General features: G+C 39.2%; 1 protein-coding gene across 1 annotated transcript in view; it reads right to left on the bottom strand.

Moving 5' to 3' along the window:
• The window catches only part of LOC112984895 (uncharacterized protein KIAA1958), a 64,918-nt gene extending 49,815 nt beyond the window's left edge, over positions 1-15,103 (bottom strand). The window contains exon 1 of the mRNA XM_064500033.1: positions 14,832-15,103. The gene's annotated coding sequence lies outside the window, so the exon portion shown is untranslated. The remainder of the gene's footprint in view (positions 1-14,831) is intronic.
• Between the last annotated feature and the right edge of the window lie 3,957 nt (positions 15,104-19,060).

The following is a 19,060-nucleotide window of genomic DNA, read 5'->3' as shown; positions in this document are numbered from 1 at the left end:
CTCCATGCTTCTTTGCCTGTATCTTGTCCTTACTGAAGTCAGTGGGAGTTCTGCCACTAAATATAGCAGGCCAGGATTTCACCCATAATGAACCACATTTATAGCTCCTGCAATCAGTATAATCAGTGGCACTAAGAGTTCTTATCTGAAATTGGAAAGGGGTGAAGGAAAAATAACATCTTCATACACAATACTGATCTCCATTCATAAAAATCTCATGATTGTCTGCCACACTTGTTCAATCAGACCACAGCTTCTCCTCAGCTGATGGCTAGCCTCCAGGGAAGATGCTCTCTTTCCTAAGTATGGCATACTTTCAACTGCATCTGTCAGCACAGCAAGTGTGGAACAAGTAGCATAAACAGTTTACTGGTGAAATCCTTACAGTAGTCTGAGAAATAAAAGGATTCGATTGGGCTGGGGGTTAAGGTTCTGATTGGATTTTACTTTGAAGAATATCACAGGGTTATCAGCTTCATGAAAGTCTATATCATTCAGAAAATTAAATGCTCTATAAAGGGTAAGGCTGCCAGGTTTTTTTAAAGCTCTTTTCAGAATTTTGTAAATGATGTATGAACACAGATACTGTATTCAAATACAGTTATAGAGATGTGTTATGGTTCTGGGGAACAACCTTTCTGGAGTGAACAGAAACATCTCACATGCTGGTTCCAGGCTAGAATTTTCCCTTGGAATTTCAATTCATTCATTGGAACACACAGGTACCCCTGCAGCATAGATGGACTTAAGATGTGAACTACTCAGAGGGGATCCCACCAGATAGAAATGCAAATGTGTTAAAGGTGTAAAGACTCCAGTGGAAAAGTATAAGACCTCAATCTCCATTTCTATCAATCTAGCATCTCTCACAAGCACTAGAAAAATCTCACCTACACTATAAATTATTTCAAACTATGCTTTATAAAAAAGATGATGTCACTCCTGAGAGTGAGTTATGGTGAAGTGAAAATGAGGACACATTCTTTCTGAGCCAAAACAAAGTGTCCATAATTTGCTTCTTTTTTGTCAGAATTGGCCTTCAATAAACAAATTAGGATTCCTCAGATACATCTAGTATCTGATACTAAGCCTTCAGGATAAAGGCTGCACTGGGAAGGCAGAAATGATAGTGCTTAGGAACTCTGAATCTGACAACTACCAGAACAGTTAAAAAGCTCCTCTGAAAGATTGTTTGGGTAAAACCTCTGTATTAATAGTGCCTGTACAAGGTTTTTTAGTAGGACTCCATCAACGGCAACATCTAGATAAGTACCTTGGTATTTTCAAATATGACAGAGAGATCAGTACTTGGGAAGGTATCTGGAGATAGTTACCAGAAATGAATAGGGAGCTTTACTGAAGCCTCCAGTCAATATTATTCACTTTTCATATTTTACTAGCTCTGAATCCACTGGAGGAGGGGCATTTTAAAGGAAGAGCATGTTTTCTGGAAACTCATTTCTGAAAAGTATCCTGACAATAATGTGTTTTAATGATGTGATAATGTGATTTTAATGTGTTGAACATTTGAAAAAAACTAGCCTTTTCCTAGCTAACAGGGGTTTTATTTATCAAAGTTGGATTCTTTTGTGGTTTTTATTGAAGTCGGATCCAAATTTGGCTCTTTCTTTACACCATTCTACAGGATGGTTTGAATATAAAGCTGCACTGTATTAAAGATGCCGGTATTTGCCATAGCTCGTAGCTAACAACCGTTCCCTAATGGGTAAATGTACCACCTGCTTGGAGGATCTTTAAAATATATGATTTTCTGAGTCCACAATCAAGTGTGTGTACCCTCTCTAATTTTGGGATTACAATAACAGGGATGCATACAGCCTGAAAGCAAGATGTTTTCCCTGGTCTTTCTCTTTATACATGTTTTGGAAAAATGAACGTCTGCACATGATTTATGAAAAAGAAAACAAGAATACTATTGCTGACTTACATACAAGTAGTAAAGGCTAAATTCTCCCTTCTTCCTGTTTTGTGGAAAACTAATGCTGTCAGTTCCTACCCCAGACAATATGGATTATACTATGTTATTCCTCACAAGCACATGAGAGCAACTTTTTTCCTTGAGAGATTTTACTGTTCCAGCGTTGGTTTGTATTTTTGATGTGTATGACCTCTCACTAAGGGTTTATCTAAATTAAGGAAAATTGAAATAGTGCAACTATTCCAATTTCATAAATGTATACAATACTTAGTTTAAATAGTGTCAATGTAACCACAGTTAGCTATTTACATGAAATATATATATATATTTTAAGCAAACATCCACAAAGAACAGAAGTAGTGATGATATTGCTGGAAACAGAGTGATATTGTGAAGCAGAGCAACAACATGACCCTCTTCATTTATAATGTTTTAGCAACTGTATTCAAAGAAAGCTAAAGACAAATTTTAATAATGACTACTAAAAAAATCAGTCTTTACCCAACTGTCTAACTCAAATATTCACTACCAGCTTCAGCAAGGCTCACATATGCCCATAACTTTCCAAATGCTTCCTCAGAGCATCTGATTGCCTCAAAAAAATGCTAGTGATTCTATCATTAGGCACAGAGCAAAAGCACAGAGAGATAAGTGACATGCCTAAGACAATACAGAGAGACTGGTAGAAGTTAAGATCTGGATTTCATTCCTGGCTCAAGTCCAGTGCCTTAACCACAGGACTGTCCTCCCTCTTCTGAAGAGAGAGAGAAAAAAAAAGCACAGTCCCAATAGTATTAGACTTTGTTGGCTGTAGAGAGCACAAGACAGAAATTTCCATCCCAACCCTCAAGGTGGGAGCAGAGCCATTTAGCTAAGACTGCTGTAGGTCGTCTCTGTGGGGAGAGGAGGAGGATATGCAGTGAAACTCTAGGTTCATTTTCTCCACTTATACTGGTAAAAGGTGGCTCAGGAAGTCCTGTAGACAGGGACTGACTAGCACCCCCCCCTTGTGGAGCTCCCTAAATCTAGCCCCTGCAGTCCAGTCAATGGAAGTTATATCAGAAAAATACCAGATTCTGAGGGATGTACAATGAACACACTTGACTTCTCTTGCAATGAGAGGCTCTTGCAACTCTCAGTTGACACTAGGCTAAACTCTATGCTCACTTAGAGCAATATAACCAAGACTTACATCAGTAATGTCATTATTTGACTGGCAGCACAGTCTCAAAATCAGTAGAGAATTCTGTTTGGAACAAATGAAATGGACTTGTGCATGCTATTCATGTTAGACAGCAGAGTGGGAGAGTTTCAGTGAGCTGTGCATGCACAGACATCTTTAGGATTAAATTTCCAATGCTTGTAGAATTTCTCAAGTCAACCTTAAGACAGAAAAACAAGGCTTATCCTCTATGGTATTTTCTAGCCAAGTTTCTCTGTTAACTGTGAAGAACAAGCTAGCAACCAGACAGGCCATGGGTTTTCACTCACAGCAGCAAAAGTTCCTGAAAAACTTATCTCCTCAACAGTCTGCAACATGCCACTCCCAGCCCACTCTATCCCCAGCATGCACTGTGGAGTCCCTTATTGTAATGAGAACACCTGCAGAAGATCTAGCGAGGAGTCAGTGACTGGCAGAGTACGTGGTAGCAGGCCCAGCGTGTGAAACTACACACTGACCGAATTCCCATCAGGGCCAGGCATGCATATTCCATTTTGTCAACAATGTCTAGCTGCTTCCCGGACAGTAGCTACTCAAGGTTAGCACTTGCAAGCATAGTTCTAGTAGATTTAAGGGGCCCTTAGAATATAATGAGGTGACTCCCGCCTGGGTGTCCGACCCGTGTGTCCAGTAGCCTCTCATCAGTGAACCCTCCCCCCAGCGCAGTTCCCGGGGCTCCCTGTGCAGTTTGGAGTGCAATTCCTTTATTAAATCTATCCTGTTTAACCCCTCACGAACTCTGAGTGTCTCTCTTCGCCAGTATCCGACCTTCTCTTGCCCGCCTTGTGGTCACACTTAGGAATGCAAAGCAAAGCAGAATAAAACAGAATTATGTTAGAACAAACGTCATGTCCAACCCCAGGGTATGCATATTCATTATTTATCTGCCTGGCTTATTGCGTGTTCCCCCACTGTAACAAGTAAATATATTCCATGAGGAAAAGAAAAGACTAATTTTCCTTTTCTGTCAGCAAAAAGCAGGCATTTTTCTTTGTACGGGCATGTCAGGTAGCTTGCATGATGCAGATACAGGGGAGTGCATGAGTTTCACGGTCCTCCTCAGAGCAAGCTGCATTCACTGAAGGGTGTTAGACAATGCTGGATAGCTTTTCCCTTGCCCTCTGCTTTTTTTGCTACCTACCATAGTAGGTACCTTTCTCAAGACACTAATGTGTCTCCTCTAAAACAGATCCCAACACATCTTCTCTAAAACAGGAAAGTATCAGATGTTAATACAAAAATGAAACAAATTTACAATGGTTAATAGTGCTGTATGGCTCCAAGATGCTATTTCTCCTTGACTCCCAGCTAGACAAAAACAAATTTTAACCATTCTTATGAGACTGTGCATATATATACAGCAAATACAGCATATTAAAGCAGATGTAGCATATTTAAGAGAACTCAGTTAAAGCATGGAATGTTTCTTATAAATTAAGAGTCTGGTGAGTAACCACCCTCTATATAAATTGTCTGATTCTATATTCCAATAATGTTGTATTATCATGTGGAACAGCTTCAAAGAAAACTAATTTGCAATGCTTAGTAAAACGTATTCTCTTGCAGTCCAAATGAAACTGTAAAGTCAAATTTACCTTTTTATTTTTTGTCTATGCCAGACATATGATGCATTACTGGGAAGGCCTACTGTATTCTTCCATAGTGTGATTAGAGTCTTCATATTTCAGAACAAACTATTTAACTGGATACTAGAGGTAGCAGAATGGAAAACATTCACAAATAATTTGGGAAAGTGAAAGGAAAAAATGCACTGATTAAATTGTTTACTAAAATTCACAAACATTACTTAACTAGTGCTACTAGATAGACAGTGCTGATTCTGGGGGGATTACTCATGCTTAAAGTGAAAGGCACTCTTTTGCATTTTGCTAGATTAGGCCAGAATGCCCAATATTTTATAGGATGGAGCCTTTAAGCAAGTAAGTATAACCAATGAAAGACAGGGAAGAAATCCACATATACATGAGAACACACCTTTTTGGCTTTCTTCACTCACCCCTAGAGAAAAGTTCTTTTTTCCCTGGAAATCAAGCCAAATTTTGTATAGCCTGAGTATCTGGTCAGCTCTACCCATCAAAATAATACTCATCAATCATCAGTATTTCAATCAATTCACACTGCCCATTCAACAAACATTTAGCAATGTGAGTGGCTTTCAGCTTGATATGCATCAGGTCAGATAAAAGTAGGGGGATACCTATGCTATTTAATTCATAATATACATTTTATTGAAAATGTGTTTTTAATAGAGTTCTTATGTATATTCTGCTATTAAGAGAAGTTGAATGGAGAGAACAGCATTACCTGAAAAAATATTTTGACACAAATAAGTTATTTATATGAGGTTTTTAGCATGTCTTGATTTTGGGATGCTAATTTTTAAGTTAAATTTGTAAGCAGAATCTGCATCAAAATGTGACTTGATACCAAGAAGCTTTGGACATTATCGAACTGCTGGTGGATATTAGCTGTTCATTCATTATAAAGACAATGTGTTTTCTTAACTGTAGTTTGATTCCACAATAGCCGTCTATATTTTTGGAGATCGGAGAGGGAAATGTTAAGCCTGAATAGCTGGTGGGTGTCACTTGGGTTGATAAGGAAATGATTCAGGATTCAACAGAGCTGGGGGATTAGCTGGAAATCATAACTGTTTCCACATTTGCTATAGTTTGGAAGAGTGTAGAGCAAGATTTTATTATTATTATTATTATTATTATTATTATTATTATTATTATTATTATTCCTTCTGCCAAGGCATTAATGAAAATACTGAATAGAACTGTATGAAGAACAGATCCCAGCAGAACCACAGCTTCTCCACCCAGTAAATCAGACACCTTCTCTAGAATACCTGTCTTTCTACTATTATGTTGTTTGACCACTTTATTTGGCTCATCTTGAGCAATCAAAATACATCAATCGTTTTGGCTTCTTTTGGGCCATTTCTGGTTAGTTTCAGTTGCAGGTCCAAGAAAACGAGCAAAGAATTTGGATTCTGAATAATGCATGAGGGTTTTAAAATCAAAACACACATCTTTAAAAAGGAATTGATACTGAAATTTTTAAAAAAAGCAATTTCTTGAAATTCTTGAAAATATTTGACATTTTCAGTTGCAACTTTTGCAAAGAGTATGCTGTTCCTAGAAGCACTGATCATACTGCGTCAAGCACTAGTCAAGCTTATAATAACTAACAGCCCAAAACATCTCATAATCCATAGCCCTTGACCCTGTGGAAGTTTACATCCATCCATTAACTTCATGAATGAGTAGTCCTATGGAAGTCAGTGGAACTGCTCACACTGATAAAACTAAGCATGTGGGTGAAGTAAATAAATTGGAAGTCAGCCCCTCCAAAATAGCCCCATCTTAGCTTTGACCGACAGTTATACAACTCATAGCCAATAAATAGCTGGGCTCAATAGTGGCATTCTATGAACTCTAACTATTTACAAAAAAAACCCACAACCAACCAAACAAAAAATTTAAAACCATATGATACCTGCAGCCAAAACAATAGAACCCAACATCACCTTTTAAAAACTGCAGTTTCCTTGTTCATAGACAAGCACACCTTCATACACAGGGGACTAAGGCTTAAAAATGACTCTAAGCCTAAAATAAAAAGGAAATAAATGGAAAATTAAGAGTCCAAACATTTTGATGGGTCTGGGCCTCAGTCATTTTAGAGCTTTCTACTGGAGCTTTCTATTTCAATTGGCTTTCTCACCTGCTACCTGCTCCAAATACTTTTGTTCTGGGTTTTACATTGATCTACAATCTTTAATCCATGATTTGAAATATTCAATTAACTACATCACCTCTTATTTAAAGACTGCTTTTGGAACAGGCAAAGAAAGCATTTCAACTTAAGCTACTAAATCTTCAATGATTCTTCTTCTCTCTCTAGCATAAAAGTATGAAAATAAAACCATGCAGAAGAAAAATAATAAATACAATTGCCACAGAAATTACATATATTCTGAATAAAACTGCTACAGAAGTTATTTTAGTAATGGATTTTTCTTGTCTATTTCTTTTGTTAAAAACTTACTGATTGGACTCATAGATAGAGAGACTAAAACTGTGGTGCTGCTCATTTGAAAAAAGAAACCAACTACAAATCTAGTCAGCTTCCAAAAATAAACTACAAGTGTCTTTGGATAAGATGTCAGCCCAACAGTATATATTTACAAGTCTATGTTCCTGATTTTAAAAATGTTTTTTTCTTACCTGACAATTCCCAGAGACTAGAGAGGCTCACTTTAATGAACAACACAGAGGAAAACAATAGAACTAACTGTACAAAAAGAGTTGTGAAATTCATGATATAAACAAATGGGGGGGGGTGACAGAGGAACCATTTCCCTCCCTCCTCTTATCTCTTCCAGTTATCTTAGGTATTATTTATAAACATCATATGTAAAATATTTTAGATGCAATGACCTTTTTAGATTATAAAGACTTTGTAATTCTTGTAGTAGGAAAGAAAAACCTTTCAAAAGGTCACAACATTCTCTCTTAAAATATGATGACTCTAATCCTGTGAATTCCTATTCACAAAAGAATTTCTAATCATGCAAGTTTTCAGAGGACTAAAATAATGAAATGCTTGGTTCCAACAGAGTCAGTTTCATTCCTCACTAGAGTAAGATTACTCAAGTGAATAACAGCTTACAGGTTGCTTGCTGTTAGACAAGGAAAAGGGAATTGAATAGTATGAAGGAACTCTTCAGCAATATGATAAGAAAAAAGATAAAAATCAGTGCACTGGAGAATGTAAGAACACCTGCAATGGAATAGCCTCCAAATGATGCAAAATAACTTATTTCTTTACACATGTAATAATCAACCTTGGGAAAGATATATGAAGCTCAAGCTAAACCCAAGTTAAGGATATATTCTTGTCCCTGAACACTTCTCAAACAAAAATATATTATTGCATGATAGCTACTTAAATGAAAACATATGTATAAATTACTTATAATAAAATACAATAAATTCCCACAGTATTGAAGACATCTATTTTTTATTTCCATTCTGATTTTGACTGTTTGAGTTTGAAACAGTCATGTAAACAAGACCTTTTATTTATTTCAGGGCCCAGAATTACCAAAACAAGAAAATTTACACTATAACTAGCCAACCAAGGGTCTCATTATGGAATCTGTGAAGTATATTTGTTACTTGGGAAATAAAATAGAGCACTGGTACATGATAATTTCTGTTTTGCATAAGAATTCTCCAATTCTCTAATTTTGCTGGTAAATAAAGTTCATAAATCAACAAATCGGACCCAAGGTCAAGTAAAAGAAGATGAAGCAGTTATGCTCCATAGATATTTGTTATTATCATTATTAATAATAATATAGAACACTTTCATGTTCCTTTGAGCTATTATGCAGATATATCAAGGAAACATTTCAGTTTAAACATCTTTCATAAAAAAGAACCAGATAAAACTGATGACAATTTGCACTCCTTTAAAATCACTGTGGTTCATTTCTTTCTCACCTTTACCTCACCCTATTTTACTTTGCAAAAAGCAACATGGCAATAGCATTTGAAAGCAAAGCCTTATGTTCAGCTAGTTACACTTGAATTACGAGATGCATAATAATCCTACAGAGGATTAATTTCCAAATATGTTTCTTTGAAGTGCCTTACAAACATTAGCTAATTTTCACACCACTTTTGTGAATTAGGTAAGGAAGGATTATCACCTCAATAGTACAAATGAAGAAAAACAGTGGCAAAGCAGAAATCAGTGCTACAACTGAGATTACAATCTTCTGGCTCCCAGTCCTGTGCTCAGATCCTTAGAGCACATCCCTTCCTTCTGGATTATAACTAACTGACATATATGGAAGGTAAAGAGGCATATCAAGAGATTGGAAATATCAAGAGACTGCATTGCTAAAACTCTCCAACTTTCCATTGAGTTGAAATGATTTGCAATGCTACTCATTTAAAATGCCTAATTAAACTAACATCAAGATGAAATTCAATGTCCATTTTACTAAAGGTGCATCTGATGATTGCCAGATATGAAATGCTAACAAAGTAAACTACTAATGCTTTCCAAATTCAGTGACTATAAATACATTATCATTGCATGAATAAAAGAATTATACTGTGTTTTTGTCATTTCCAATAAATTCAGCTGTAGGAAACTTCCTACTCTAGTATAGGTATATTGAAAACCACCAGCACATAGATACACTAATACAGGAATAAATAGAAGATGACAAAAAGACCAAGACAACTGTATATTTCCTTTTAAGAAAAATCAGCTTGCTATTAACAGCTAGAGAAGTAGTGAAGGTGTTACAGTTTTTGCATAAGATTTAGATTATCTTATGGAAATTAGCTATTTTAAATAGAATACAAAGAAGACCTGTGTAACACTGTTTAGATAAGAATTGAGTTACTGACAACACTAGAAAGAATAACTATGCTATATATGTCACATAAGGTTTAAACTGCACCCAAGATAATCTATCATCCATCTGAAACTTTCTGTTAATATTTAGTTTATGCAATGTTTCTTTGTTAAGTCTTATCCCTCTACTGCTTGTTCATTGTAAAGTATGTAAACTACCAATTCACTTAGTTTACCTTTTATAAGATTTCAAAAAGCAGATAAACTTCAGCACAATGTTGAAAAATATATTATTGCTGAATGCCACAGGCAGGGAGGAAAGAGGGGGCATGGGTATTATTTATCCAGGTTGTGTAGCAGATTCAGCAAAGGACTGCAGGTAAGTATGTGAACTGTTTGACTTCTGAAATTTATTTTCATGTGGCTTTAAAAGTGGGTAAAAATAGGTCATCCATGCCTAAAATCACATTCAAAAAAATCAGCCTCAGACAACTGGCAGATTTGGCCCCCAAGGCATTTTTATTTGGCTCCTACTAATTCAGGCCGGCTGACTGAACTGATACATATGTGTTGTGGGGCATGTATGCACACCCAAAGTGGTGCTGGCAGGGGTTATTAGTTTAATTGCAGCACCACACAAATGTGGCCATGTTGGTCTAAGCTCTGAATTATATAGATGGGAACAAAGGCAGCCCAGGGCAAACAAGAAATGGTCACCCCTGTCCTAAAATGAGCTTTTTAGGATAGTTTGTTTAAAAAAGAAAAAGTTAAGAAAAAATAAACCTAATCCCTGGTCTGAAAAACTGCAACCAAAAAAAAACATCAAAGGGATGTAAAATTTAGTTCATGCAAATTCTCATTGCTGTTAACATACTTACCAAGGGCTTGATCCTGTTTCTCTTCAAATCAACAGAAGAAAAATCTATTATTTTTAGTGGTTCACAGTCAAACCTTAGCATCTATCACAATTCTAACATTACAGCACTACTCACAGAGATTATATCTCTAAGAAGAATAGTGGGGGGATGGCAGAGAAAACAGGCAAAAGCAAACTTCATATGTTAAAAAATCAGATATTGAAAATGAACCTTATAGAGAACCTTTTATTTTTACTCATTGTATTTTTTATTTTCTTTAACAGATCATCTTAATTCTTTTTGAAGGAAACAACATTAATTTGCATCTAGTGCTACTTATTGCCAACTACATTCAGGGGATATTTATAACCATTAGCACTGTAGATAGAAGGTGAGTTTTAACATATGTGTCATAGTTACTCATTTGGCTGGAAAGAGTTTCTACTGTTAACAGCTGAAATTAAATTATAGAAGGGCTGATATATTTTTCCACTACAAAATGTTTCATTATTATATATCCAAGTACTAGATGGGCCAAACAGGGGTAATGCGCAGCTGGATCTGCTATTCATTAACAAGGAAGAACTAGTTGGAAATGTGGTAATCAATGGCAGCCTTGGCTGTAGTGACCATGAAATAGTGGAGCTCAAAATCTTGAGGGGAATGAGGAAGGAGAGTAACAGAGCACAGATACTAGGCTTCAGGAGAGCAGACTTCATCCTATTCAGGAGACTGGTAGGTGGGATCCCATGGGAGGCAGCTCTGAAGGGCAAAGCAGCTCAGGAAAGCTGGTGGGTCTTTAAGGACAACCTCCTCCAAGGGCAAGAAGTCCATCCCAATGCTCAGAAAAACAAATAGACATATCGGGAAACTGACTTGGCTAAGCAGGGAACTCATGACCAAGCTCCAATGCAAAAAGGCAGTATACAGGAGGCAGAAGCGAGAACAGCCTACAAAGGAGGAATACAGAAACATTGCCCAGGCATGATGGGATGGTGTTAGAAAAGCCAAAGCTCACCTTGCGTTGACACTTCCAAGGGACATCAAGGACAACAAGAAGAGCTTCTACCACTACATTAATAGTAAAAGTCCAAACAAGGAAAATATGGGCTCCTTGCTAAGTAGAGTGGGTAATTTAGTGACAGCAGACACAGATAAGACTGAGGTACTCACTGTCTTCTTTGCCTCAGTTGTCATTAAAGGCCCCTTCTGTGCAAGTATGTGTGTGTGAATGAGCTCTATAGGTACCTATTGGTGTGGATGGAGAAATAGTTACCAGAAAAGAGCAGGCCAAAGAGGAGAAAAATACATGCTGGGAAGTAGCATGTGAAAGTCTCCCAAGGACTGATAAACTCTGGAAACTAGTGGTTCTGTTGAATCTGCAAGAACTGATAAACTCAGTCTGCAAAATCTGTCCAAGGCCACCAGCACACCGGCATTAACAATGAAATGTGTAACTTGTAACTCAGACCACATCCAAGAGGGTGGTGGTTGCTATACTCAGATGAAGGCCAAAGGATTATATATACATCTGATGAAACAAGGGATCCCTGAGGGACTTTCTGAACACCTACCTGGAAGCCAATACACTTGAGGTCCCGGCTACCTCAGAGGGACCTAGACAGGCCAGAGGAATGGGCTTTGTGAAATTCAACAAGGACCAATGCCAAGTCCTGCACCTGGGAAGGAAGAACCCCTGGCATCAATACAGGCTGAGGACTGACTGTCTGAGGAGCAGCTCTGCTGAAAATAACCTGGGGGTCTTGGTAAGCAGCAACCTGAACATGAGCCAGCAGTGTGCCCTGACAGCAAAGAAGGACAACAGCATCCTAGTCTGTATTAACAGGAGCATAGTCAGTAGATTGAGGGAAGTGATTATCCCCCTCTACTCAGCAGTCATTAGGTCACATCTAGATACTGTGTCCAGTTTTGAGCCCTGCAATACAGGAAAGATGTTGATAAACTGGAGCGAGTTCAGTGGAGAGCCACCAAGATGGTCAGGGGACCGGAGCACTTGCCCTATGAGAAGAGGCTGAGGGAACTGGGCTTGTTCAGCCTGGAGAAGAGAGGGCTTGGGAGGGACCTAATAGCCCCCCCAATACCTATGAGGAGGTTACCAAGAAGATGGATCCAGGCTCTTCACAGTGGTGCATAGTGGGAGAATGAGAGGCAACAGGCATGAATTGAAACAAGAGAGGTTCAGACTGGATATGCTTTTTTCATCATGAGGACAGACAAGCAGTGGAAAAGGGGCCCAGAGAGCTTGTGCAGTCTCCATCCTTGGAAGATTTCAAGACCAAACTGGATAAAGCCCTAAGCGACCTGGTCTGACCTCATAGCTGACCCCGCTTTGAGCAGGAGATTGGACTAGAGACCAGGGACTAGAGGTCCCTTCCAGCCTGAATGGTTCTGTGAGTCTATGATTATTTTCTTTTACACTTAACCATCTTTCTCCACTTGTTTTACAGTTTTCTGGCTTCTTTCATCATTCCTGTTTTGTCTCTTTGACAAGGCAAGTTTGAGATGGGTTATATTTTTAATGCTTACAGTGACTGCTCATTACCAAATAGTATTATGTTCCATAATGACCTTATTGCAGGAAATGCAATCATTTAAGAAGTATTTCCAATGTATGTTATATGGAGCTTACCAAAAATTTATAATCTGATTACAGAATTCTGCTCCTGAATTAATCAACAATTGGGGAAAAAAAAGCCATTTAAATACTGCATCCATATAACCATATCTGCAGCTGCAAACTTCAACTGAAGTAAATGCATGATTGATCATACTCTGAAGATAAACAGCTAAATCCACTTTAACTGCTAATAGCTTCTATATATGTTCAAGGTACCACAATTAGTATTATATTTTTATCTAAATGACCTATAATTTCCAGAGAGAAGTTATATTTTGTCCTAATAAAAACATGTCTAGACTTTTCCCTGATACACAGATACCTCTATGTCTACTTCTAAACATATACAAATAACAGTTTGCTAGCTTTCACTTAAATAAACCAGTTATGCAAAGGTGAGAGGTGAGCAGAAGGTCATTTTACAACAAAACCAACAAAACCTGAGAAGTTCAACCCATCCAAAAGCAAAGCAGGCTCCTCTCGCTGCTCTGGAATTTCAGCCTAGAGACTCTGGTCTGACTTCTGCCAGCAAGCAAACCTGGGATGGGTTTGATACCAAACACCCATTCCCATGCGCAGCCTCATAGAGAGACAGGGCAGCTCCTCCTTCCTACCTCCCTCCCCCTTAGAAACAATAAATAATACACCAAGAGGAGTGAGCGTGTATGTGTGTGTAAGTAAGTGAGTGTTAAGTGTAAATAAGGGTAAGAGAACACAGCCAAAACTAAGTAAGAAGAGAAAGCTGCCCCCTCCCCAGTGTACACACAGCCAAGTCCCCAATTCTTTGCCTTCTCTAGCTCCCACAGTTGCTCCCACTTGGGAAAATAAAAGGCTGGGATGGAAACTCTTCCCCCTCAAGCACACTCTCTCCCCCCCCCCCCCTTCTTCTTTTTAGGTCAGAGAGTCAAAAAGAGAGGTTTATTTTTGCAGGAGGACGTGGCCAGGGAAATAAAACCGTTTCCAGTAGTTTGCAAATCCATCTCACACACACAGAGAAACTGCCTCTGTCCCTTTATTTACACACACATGTGAAATTCTATTCAACCACACCTCCCTCAACAACCACATGCACACACACACAGCCCCTTCCCCACTCAACCATTCCTCCATTAAGACACACAACCTTTCCATGCAACACATGTACCCACTCCTCACACAACAATTTCTCTCCCCGAAGACAGGCACACAGCTAATCTCCCCCATGCATTTCCCCGCCCCCAATACACACACAGCCCTTCTCGCGCGCGCACGCACACACACACACACACACACACACACACACAGACATGCTGCCACCCCAAACGCAGACGGGAAGACAGGACAGAAAGGTGAGTTCAGCTCCTGTATTCGTACACTAATAAATTAACACAAATATAATGATTGTCTAATAAAAAGCAACACAGCCAGCACTACTTCTGTTCCACTCTACCTCCACTAATCTCTCCATGCACCCACACAAAAAGATACACTGAACATATAACTCCTCTTATCTCTACTTTCCCCTTCCCATACACAAATTATTCAGTAACCATTTATCTCCCAATCACCCTCGCACAAAGAGAGATACATTGTGTGTGCGTACACACATACCCCTGATATTTCATAACTGCTCCTGCACAAAGGCAAGGATATTGAGTGTCTATTCACATAGGTTTCATAAAAAGCCTTTCTTCCCCTACACACAAAGAGAGATACATTGAATATAAAGCCCTCCCCCATAGGCAAATCCATACACACCACACACGCAGTCTTCCCTGGTATTTCACCTACCTGCAGGTGTCTGTCCATAGGAATATGGGGCAGGGGGAAGTCTGTGGTCTATTGGATGATGGGATTACTATATTATTAGGTGTGTTGTGCATGGGGGAAGGGGAAGTGTCTCTGATCCCCCAATCATTGGCTTCTTCTGTCTTCTTCCTCTTCCACCAGCCCCCACTGTGCGTATGTGTCTACAAAGTTCCTCTCCTCCTCTGCACGGTGATATTAAATTCTCGGGGAGAGACACACACACACACACACACACAGAGCTCGTATCAGCTACCGGAAATCGAAGCCCTGGTCATAAATATACCACAGGAAGTGTGCAATAACACACACACACACACCCCTACCTTCCGTTACCCACACGAGTAGCCCTGCCCCTGGCCCCTCCCCCCCAAAACACACACACCCTCCCTCCCTCTGTTCCTGCCAGCCCAGACTCAGCAGGATGGGATGGGAGGGACAGGACAGGGTCTCGTGTGTGGATGAAATAAAAACCTCAGCTGTATATTATTCCTTGTATATGCAGATCAGGAGAGCCCATCCTATATCTGTCTGCATATCTGTTATAAATACACGAGAGGCAGGAATGCCGTAGATGTGCGCTATATGGGTATGTGAGTGTGTGCACATACTGCAACGTGTATATTGTGTGTGTCTGTGCATAGATAGGGCGGACAGGCTCTCTCCCATATATACAGCAGTTGCCTAACGCACATATGATTAGGTCTATGTATGTGCTATAACAGCGATATTCACGTATGCACAAAAGCGCTCCTATGTGCTGCCATGCAGAGCACACCAGTTAAACAGTATATTTTATGTCTGCAAGGTGCTTGTATCACACCCACATTGCAATTGGGGGTGGTACATACTTCCATGTATGTGCACTTCACGAGCAAGCACAAACACACTTCTACGACTGGGTGAATCTCCCAGGACAACTAACAGCTAATTAATGTGAGCTCCCGCCAGCTAAAAATCCTCCTCTGCTGGGAAATGCATACCAGCATCTTAAAACACTCGCAAACCAACCAACCAACTCAGCCCCAAACACACCATGTTATTTTAGAGGAGGGTCAAAGTTACGGAGACTACAGCAAATGATTGTGCTTGGCAGGCGGGGTTGTCACTGGCAGTGTCCACTCCTCCCCGGTGCACAGGGTTGCGGCGACTCCTACATCACCGACAAGGGAGAAAGATGGAAGTGCTGAAGGGCGCCTGTTATTCAACGATGAGAAGATAAACACATTAAACACTAAACCAACTGAAAAACCTCCTACTTTCCCCGGTCCAAGGCAGCAGAACCGTGCTCTCACTCGGATGAAATGAAAACATTTCTGACCATTTTGTTTGCAGCTTTTATTGGGGGGGGGGGGATTGCACTGGGTGGGGACAGTGGATTAACAGGGATTTATTAATCCTTGCTGGATTGGCTGGAAATTGCAGAGAACTTTTATTCCAAGTCAGGCTCCCAGGGGCTGGCTGGTGGGAGAAGGTCGTGCTGGGAAACCAGACTGATGCAACTGTCCAGGCAAGGAGACAGGGAGGGAGACATCCACACTCGAGCAAAAAAGGCTGCATGTTGCATAGGAGGTACTAGCAACACCTAGAGTGTTCAAATCCCAGTGCAGATCAGTAAATTTCAACCTGCATTGGGTACTTTAGGTAAATCTGAGCAGGTGTTTACTAGAGCCTGTTCACACTGCAGTCCTATCAGAATCTGCTCAGCAGTACAGATACAGCTGGACTTGCACAGCCAGCACCCTCCGCACTGTAGAGTGGAGCTCAGCAGGAGTTGCAAGAAGGCAAATAAAATAGCACCAGTTGTTACCTGCCCTCTACTGTAAAGCTGCATGGGGAGACCTATGCTGGAGGCCCTTCTCTGCTAGCACCTGTTAAAGCAACACCTGATTCAGCCCTTCCTAGGATGATAACACATATGAGCTCCATACATTAGCTGTGCCTGCAAGCATAACCAAGTAACAGCTCTAGGACACCATACAGAGATGCAAACAAAATTATAAAATCAAAAGAGCTCTGGTAGATTTAAACTCCTTTATTGGAACGTTACCCTAGGTCCAGCAGACCACATCTAACCTTCAATCAATGAAACTGGTCCCTTAAATGAGATACATAGGATAGGCAAGCCCTAAGGTCTAAATCATGGATTCATACACCCAATTATGCACAGGCTTGATTTTGAGCACAAGAGTCACTTAAATCATCTGAACTGTTCATATGTAAAAGTGCTTTGTTGAATCAAAATTGGAATGACTAATAAAACTATAGGGTACCTGGCTCTGTGAAGTTTTGGCTTTGAAAATCATGTCCTTACGCCTACAGAGAATACCAGTACCATCTCATTTCTACACATGACAACAAACAAAACTTGGCTTTGTGACTATAACCATACATAATGAAAACATTCAGACATGTTTGCTGCTTTATCATAATGCATAATATTCATCTTTGAAAACAAGTAGAGATATGTTCACACAAACAGGATTGTATGGTTATTACTGAAATATTTTAGATATAGAAAAGAAAGGAACTCCAAAATTAAGGAACAGATTCTCAACTGATATAGACCAATATAATTCTACTGACTCTGATGAAGTTCTGTTGACTTACAGCAGCTGAGTTAACCAAAGCAGTTGGTTCCAAGCAACTGTTACTCAACTGTTCTATGCATATATAGATATATAACATAATTATTTTATGTGCATTGTCATAGGCACAAAAAGTATGTATATTAAATTTCTGACACATATATATACATACACATGCCTAACTACAACTGCATATGGAGTAATAAAAAGACTGCAGACATCCGAGAAAGCAATTTATGTCTGTTGCAAAAAAACATTAGATTTAATCTCTTGATTTGTCTGCAACTAAAGAACCCCAAAACATTACTCATCTTAGGGTGGGTGGGGTTTTGTTTTGGGTTTTTTTTTGCATTTAATTAGTGGAAGACTCAGCATGCACTTGCAGCATTATCTCTGCCTGTTTGGTTTCTCTAACAATAAGCAAGATGCTTGCCAAAGTGAAATCTCCATTTCTTGATTTGGGCTTTCTTCCCTTCCTTGTTGCATCACTCCAAAAGGAGACAGGCCTAGCTACTGCTGGAAGAATAACAACATTCCAAGCCGGCTGCTCTACGCCCCAGAGGTTTCTTTCTCTCATCTTCCTTATGCCAACATTTACAAAACTTGAATGGGCTAACACCTTACTAGCTACAGTTACAACAATGCTTATGCAATAGTGTATTAGAGACAATCTGGAAGTGTATTCATGCCAAAAATAATGCTCTTTCCAGGTTTGCCTATGATGCAGCAGTGGTAATTTGATAACAATGTTAATCTTGTTTGGGGAAGGTTTTAATTTCCATTGCTGCTATTATTTTCAGTAAGATGTCATTGTTGTGTTACTGTAATTCAGTAGAAGTCTTTAAAAGCTTAAAATTAAGTGTTTGGTTTTAGAGTCCTAAAAGGAAGAAATCATTCCTCAAGGGAGTAAATCTTGGGTCTCTTTCCATTAATAATAATCAAATATGTGACACCTTGTTTCCATATCTTCTTGCTTATAGTGCAGGAGTCTGGAGTAAAAGCACTTGTTATATATAGGATGAGATAACAGATTCCCTGGAATCTGATGTTTTCAAAGGTACCTGCCAGGGGTTGCCATGGGCACCAAACATCTATACTTGCACTTTCCAGACATGGGCTGAAGGAGTCGTACATTTCAGACCAAACTGTTCATTTCCAAGGTGACACTGCTAAATTTCCTCTCCATTATACAAGTAGTTCTTTATTCAAAAGTGACATCAAAGAGCAATTACTAAAGTGAGGAATTGCCTTTTTTAACTTTCTTTTTCTCTGAGACACAGAGTATTTGATTATCTTCTGAAGCAATAACTTACAGTGAACATTCTGTGCTAATAGTTTTCAAAAAATTTTTTTTTGACTGGTGGGCTCCTTACTTTTTTCCTGTGGAGATGTAGACTCCATTAGCAGTGTCCTTGATGTAGATTGCTGAGTCGCATATATGAACTTGCTTTCCTCACTCACCCTTACAGACCACTTAGAAGCAATCTGCAGGTCACAGGTTGAAAGCCACTACCTATGCTATTTCTATGGCTTCTTAATTCTCATTTTTGTTCCTTGCTTCTTTTTGCTTGCCTCCTTTGTATTTTTTTCCTTTTCATTCTTCTCTCACACTCCTCTCTGTGATTC

The sequence above is a fragment of the Dromaius novaehollandiae genome, chromosome W, assembly GCF_036370855.1.
Source record: "Dromaius novaehollandiae isolate bDroNov1 chromosome W, bDroNov1.hap1, whole genome shotgun sequence".
Classification (NCBI taxonomy): domain Eukaryota; kingdom Metazoa; phylum Chordata; class Aves; order Casuariiformes; family Dromaiidae; genus Dromaius; species Dromaius novaehollandiae.
This window is presented reverse-complemented; position numbering and strand designations above follow the sequence as displayed.